General features: G+C 40.1%; 1 pseudogene; it reads left to right on the forward strand.

Moving 5' to 3' along the window:
• The first annotated feature begins 1,094 nt into the window (after positions 1 to 1,094).
• On the forward strand, positions 1,095 to 3,055 carry LOC141288911 (zona pellucida sperm-binding protein 3-like; annotated as a pseudogene).
• Positions 3,056 to 5,725: the final 2,670 nt, after the last annotated feature.

Genomic DNA, 5,725 nt, shown 5'->3' on the forward strand with positions numbered 1-5,725 from the left:
GCCAACTACCTCACACTACTCATAAGACTGTTACAAGACTGCTCTGACACTTTTACATTTTTACACACAAGCTCTGTTGCACTATATTGTTTACATGGTTTGCACTCTCTACCATGTGCCTTTACTTGTATATTGTATTTTTCATTTTTATACATTATATGTTTATTTGTACTTATTCGTATTTTTTCACTGTATTTAATGTTACTGTTTGTATTTAATGTTACTGTTTGTATTTAATGTCTGCACCATAGGTCTGAGAGTAACGCAATTTCAATTCTCTGTATGTCCTGTACATGTGGCAGAATTGACAATAAAGTTGACTTTGACTCTTTAGGACCAATGTTGTCACTGAGAATTGGGAGTACATCTAGTGACTTAATGCTCAAGCTCACATTAAGTTCTTTCAGGTGCTTTGCGGGTGCCAAGTCTACGTCTTCCATTTCCCGCTTCATGCCTCAAACCCATGGATGGGTGCCGTTCATGTTCCAGGAAGGGTACAGTCATTGTGTTTGTACTACAAGAATTAGAAGTTAATAATCTGTGGAACCTCTTGCATATCTACATCTGTCTTTTAAAGGCCACTATTGTTTCTAAACCTAGTGATGCTGGACACAAGTCATGTTCTTTTGCCAATAGGTATGTTTATGCAATTTTAAGACATAGTTTTGAATGCGCAGTGTTTAATTTGTGTCTCATTGCAGATGGTTTGCAGCTGATGGGAACCAGCAGGTTTGTGGTCATTGTGACTCAACATGGTCCTGATAGTGGTAGATAGCTGCTTTCAAAATTTGCTTTTGATGCTTCAAGTGCTGTACTGGACCTAGGTGTTTGCTTTTCCAGGTGCAAAGCCTCACTTGGTCCCCTAATGGTTCAAGAGCAATGAAAGACTTCTGGTTTTCAATAAATTTGTTAAACCTGTTCTCGTTTCCAGTTTGTTTTTTCTCATTTGCTAATAGATAAATTCTCCAGGTCCGGAGGAGAATCAAGTGTAATCAATTAAGCTGAAAGGGGAGGAGCCATCCTAATTCAAAGCTGTATAAAAGGCAAAGTCAAGCACTGGTGAGTATTGTGGAATTGATTCCAAGTTTGTTAGGATGGTATTCCTGCAAGGTGTGTTAGTGCTGGCTGTGATTGTTGTAATTGATCTGAGCAATGCACAGGGAAGTTTGAAGTACCGTCAAAGTCCAAGGAGCATGAGCTCAGAATCACATCTGGCTTCCGGAGGTCCTGCTGTTTCTCCTCGAGGACTCTGGAACCCTATGGGTATGACCTCTGCCTTGCAGAGTCCTTTTGGAGTTCAGGAGAAGCAGCTGATGCAGGGTCCAGTCAAGCCTCTGGATTGGAGGTTTCCAGTTGTTCCAGAGGTTCAGAGTGAGTTGGCAGTGGATTTCCAGATCAGGCAACCCGTGACTCCCAGTAGCGTAGCTGTTCAATGCAGTGAGAGTAGTGTTTATGTGGAGGTACAGCAGGACTTGTTTAGCAATGGTCACCTCATCCAGCCATCTGGTTTGTCTTTGGGAGGGTGTTCTGTTGTCGGTCAGGTTCCAGGATCTAGGGTGCTCTTCTGAGTATGAACTACAGAACTGCAACAGTGTGCTGATGGTAAGAACTTGTGACTCTGAATGTCCATTAAACCCTTAAATGTAGATTTCTTCACTCTGAGTTTGGTTCTTTAAGAACTGTTCACTGAAAGGTTCCTTGGAACCCAAAATGAGTATTCTGTGGCATAACCTCAAGAGCATGGCTGAGTTGAATGCTCTTGGTAACAACTTCCTTCTCTTACAGGTAACTGAGGATGAGCTTGTCTACACGTTCTCTCTTACCTACGCTCCCGAGGCACTTGCTGGCACTCCAATTACCCGTGCCGATGGCGTGATTGTTGGCGTTCAATGCCACTATCAAAGGTAAGTGACCCTTTAAGTGACTGTTGCCTCTTGCCTTGTTGCAACTGTAAGATCAATTAATTGTGTCTTGAACTGCAGGCTTCATAATGTAAGCAGCGATGCCTTGGTTCCAACTTGGGTTCCTTATGCCTCAAAAGAGGTTGGTGAAGATGTCTTGCTCTTCTCCTTGAAGATCATGTTGGGTAGGTGCAGTTTCTTTGGACCTTTGGCCTTGTGCATGTGGCTTTGCCTGAACTCTGTTGTTCTTGCAGACGACTGGTCCTATGAGAGGCCTTCAAACTATTACTTCTTGGGTCATGTCTTCAATATTGAGGCGTCTGTGAAGGTGTACAATCATGTGCCTCTGCGTGTGTTTGTGGACAGCTGTGTGGCTACCCAAGTACCTGATGTGAACTCCCTTCCGAGATATGCCTTCATTGATAATCATGGGTAAGTTGAACTCTTGGTATTGAGTTGCTCATTGTAACTGCTGTCATCACCCGACAATGATGGGTAAGGTCTCAATGCTTGGTTCTGTAGTTGACCTCCTTGAGTCAATCTTTGTAGCTGAGGTTGATGTTGTTTTAAGGTGCTTTGTGGATGCCAAGGCTACGTCTTCCAGCTCCCGGTTCATGCCTCAAACCCAGTATGACAAGGTCCAGTTCCAGCTGGAGGCATTCATGTTCCAGGGGGGAAATAGTCATTCTGTATGTACTACGAGCATCAAGAGTTAATTTGAGTTTTTCCTGCTGCTTTGGGTTTGACCTAATTGTGTCTCTTGCAGATCTATATAACTTGTCTCTTGAAGGCCACTATTGCTGCTGCTGTACCAAGTGATGCTGGACACAAGTCATGTTCCTTTGCCAATGGGTATGTTTATGCATTTAAGACCTTTTAGTTTAAGGTGCAGTGTCTAACTTGTGTCTCATTGCAGATGGTTTGCAGCTGATGGAAACCACCAGGTTTGCGGTTGTTGTGACTCAACATGTGGTCCTGATAGTGGAACTGCTGCTTTCAGTGGTAGGTAGCTGCTTTCAAAGTTGCTTTTGATGCTTTAAGTGCTGTATTTGACCTAGGTGTTTGCTTTTCTAGATGTTCAGTGGGAAGGCAAGGCCTCACTTGGTCCCCTAATGGTTCAAGAGCGTCGCAAAACTTCAACTGGTTTTCAATAAACTTTTTAAGAAACCTATTCTTGCTTCTGGTTTTTTTTTTTTTTTTTTGACTTAAATGTGTTGTCCTTATGGGTAAACTGGCACTCTTAGTACTTGAGGTTTTAAAGGGTCACAAGACCCTAATTTGTTTTGTGCTCATTGGCTGCTTGGCTTGTATAGTACCACTCTACATTGGCTTGACTGCCCCTTTTAAGCATTATTAATGAGCAGTGTAATGTTATACATGACAAAGGACTCGTCTAATCCAATCTCTGCACCATGCTTTGCGTGAGCTATCACAGTATTCATGCATTGGAAAGTGTCACTTGTTTATGTTAGCTGGCTTGCTGTTTCAGAGACATGGTTTGTGCCCTTCTTTGTCAGTTTTCGTTTCCCTGTGATGAGACGTGTGTGTGGATCATCTTTTGAAGAAAGACGCCAGTTCAATTCGATTCTGCCATCTGCACAAAAATGGTGTTTGATTTGCACATCTTATGTTATCATGAACAACCCTCAGTTTTTATGATTTAGGCATGCTCAAAGTTTAAGTATTTTAAATGTGCGTGTAGTTTGTCTTTTTGCACTACTTGGTACAGTGTTGCTAAATGTTCGTAAAACAATTGCAGTTGTCTTCTGGACGTATGTTCGCTCGCAATTTTGGGCCTTATGACAAAATATGACTTTGGGCCCCCCCTACCACACCAAAGCAGATCTCTGGGGGCCCCTAAAGGGCATGGGCCCTTAGAATCGTCCTAACTTATTCCCCCCCCCCCCCCCTTAGCGGCACCCCTGCTTCTATGGGTTCTACTAAAGTATGCCAGCTCATGCGTCAGTAGCACCACACGTATGCACCATGGTACTCTAGTGAAAGTGCATTAAAGACTGACAGAGATGTGAAAATTGTTTAAGGTCATTATTTTTGTTTTCTTTGCACAAAGTATTCTCATGGCTTCATAACATTACGGTTGAACCACTGATGTCACATGGACTATTTTAACAATGTCCCTACCTTTCTAGGTCCTGAACATGTCAGTTGCGTTGCTGTCTATGCAGGGTCAGAAAGCTATTGGATTTCATCAAAAATATCTTAATTTGTGTTCTGATGAATGAAGGTCTTGTCGTTTTGGAATGACTGTCCCTTTAATGCCTTAGGTCTATCAACCAATCAGAATCAATAATTGAACAGTGCTCTTCTATGAATCATATCAAGAGCATTTATCTTGTAAAAAGATATTTTCAGACATAAAACACTGGTATGGTGTGTGGTAAATTATAAGTGCAGAGATCAGCTTGTGCAAAAAATTATGAAATATTCGCAAACACTTTAGTCTCACATATGGCCTCCTTTTAAACAATAATAGCACTCAAGACTATGATACTGATATAAGCAAAGCGTGTCAGCACTTTAGACTCTTATGTAGGTGTATTTTGATGACAAAATACTGCTTATAGTTGATCAACACTTTCTCTCTTTTATTGTGCAATAAGACAGCTGCTTTGATATACAAAATCCCATTCCAAATTATGTTCTAAATTAAGATATAGACTAGATTTGTACATTTGCATCTGTGTAAAAGTCTGCAACGTGATGCTAGAGTGTTGAGGAGGGTCGCAAGGTCATTGCTGTGTGGTTGCTAAGGTGCTCTGAGTGGTTTTTAGCATGTGCATACTGATGTAAGTTGAAAAAAAGCCAATTTTGCTCACTATGGCTCAGTGGAAGTCTATGATGTATTTTTTTATCTGCCGGCAAAAATCATGCATCTAATCAACAGGAAATGTAATGGAACAACAATGCTGCATTATTTGACGTATTATTCATGCGTGTAGCATAAACGGTACAGAATGAGTTTCCTACGTTTAATACTTAGGGTTAAGTGTTTGTGCAAATATGGAAACCTGTGGAAGGTAATTGTGACTTTTTGTCTTACAATTCTAACTGATAAACTGAGATATGCAGTTGAAGTCAAAAGTTCACATACACCTTGCAGAATCTGCTAAATGTTAATTATTTTACCAAAATAAGAGGGATCATACAAGATGCGTGTTATTTTTTATTTAGTACTGACCTGCATAAGATATTTCACATTTGGATGTTTACATGTAGTCCACAAGAGAAAATAATAGCTGAATTTATAAAAAATTATCCCGTTCAAATGTTTACATACACTTGATTCTTAATACTGTGTTGTTACATGAATGATCCACAGCTGTGTGTTTTTTTTTTTTATTGATTTGTTTTATTAAAAAATAAATCACAAAACACAAAACACATTTATCCTGAACAGTTAAACTGCCTGCTGTTTTTCAGAAAAATCCTTCAGGTCCCACAATTCTTTGGTTTTTCAGCATTTTTGTGTATTTGAACCCTTTCCAACAATGACTGTATGATTTGAGACCCATCTTTTCACACTAAGGACACTTGAGAGACTCATGCAACTATTATATAAGGTTTAAACACTCACTGATGCTCCAAAGAAAAAAACATTAAGAGCATTAAGAGCCAGGCAGGGGTGTAAACTTTTGACCAGAATGAAGATTTTTTTAGTATTGCCCTTTAGAAGCTATAGAAGATTTCTGTTTCCCAGAATACAAAATAAGTTAAATTTACCCTGATCTTCATATTCAAAAAGTTTTCATTGCATTGTGTTTCCTTCTGAAGCAGCAGTGAGCATTTGAAGTTTTGAACCTTCT

This window comes from Garra rufa, chromosome 16 (assembly GCF_049309525.1).
Source record: "Garra rufa chromosome 16, GarRuf1.0, whole genome shotgun sequence".
In the NCBI taxonomy this organism is placed as follows: domain Eukaryota; kingdom Metazoa; phylum Chordata; class Actinopteri; order Cypriniformes; family Cyprinidae; genus Garra; species Garra rufa.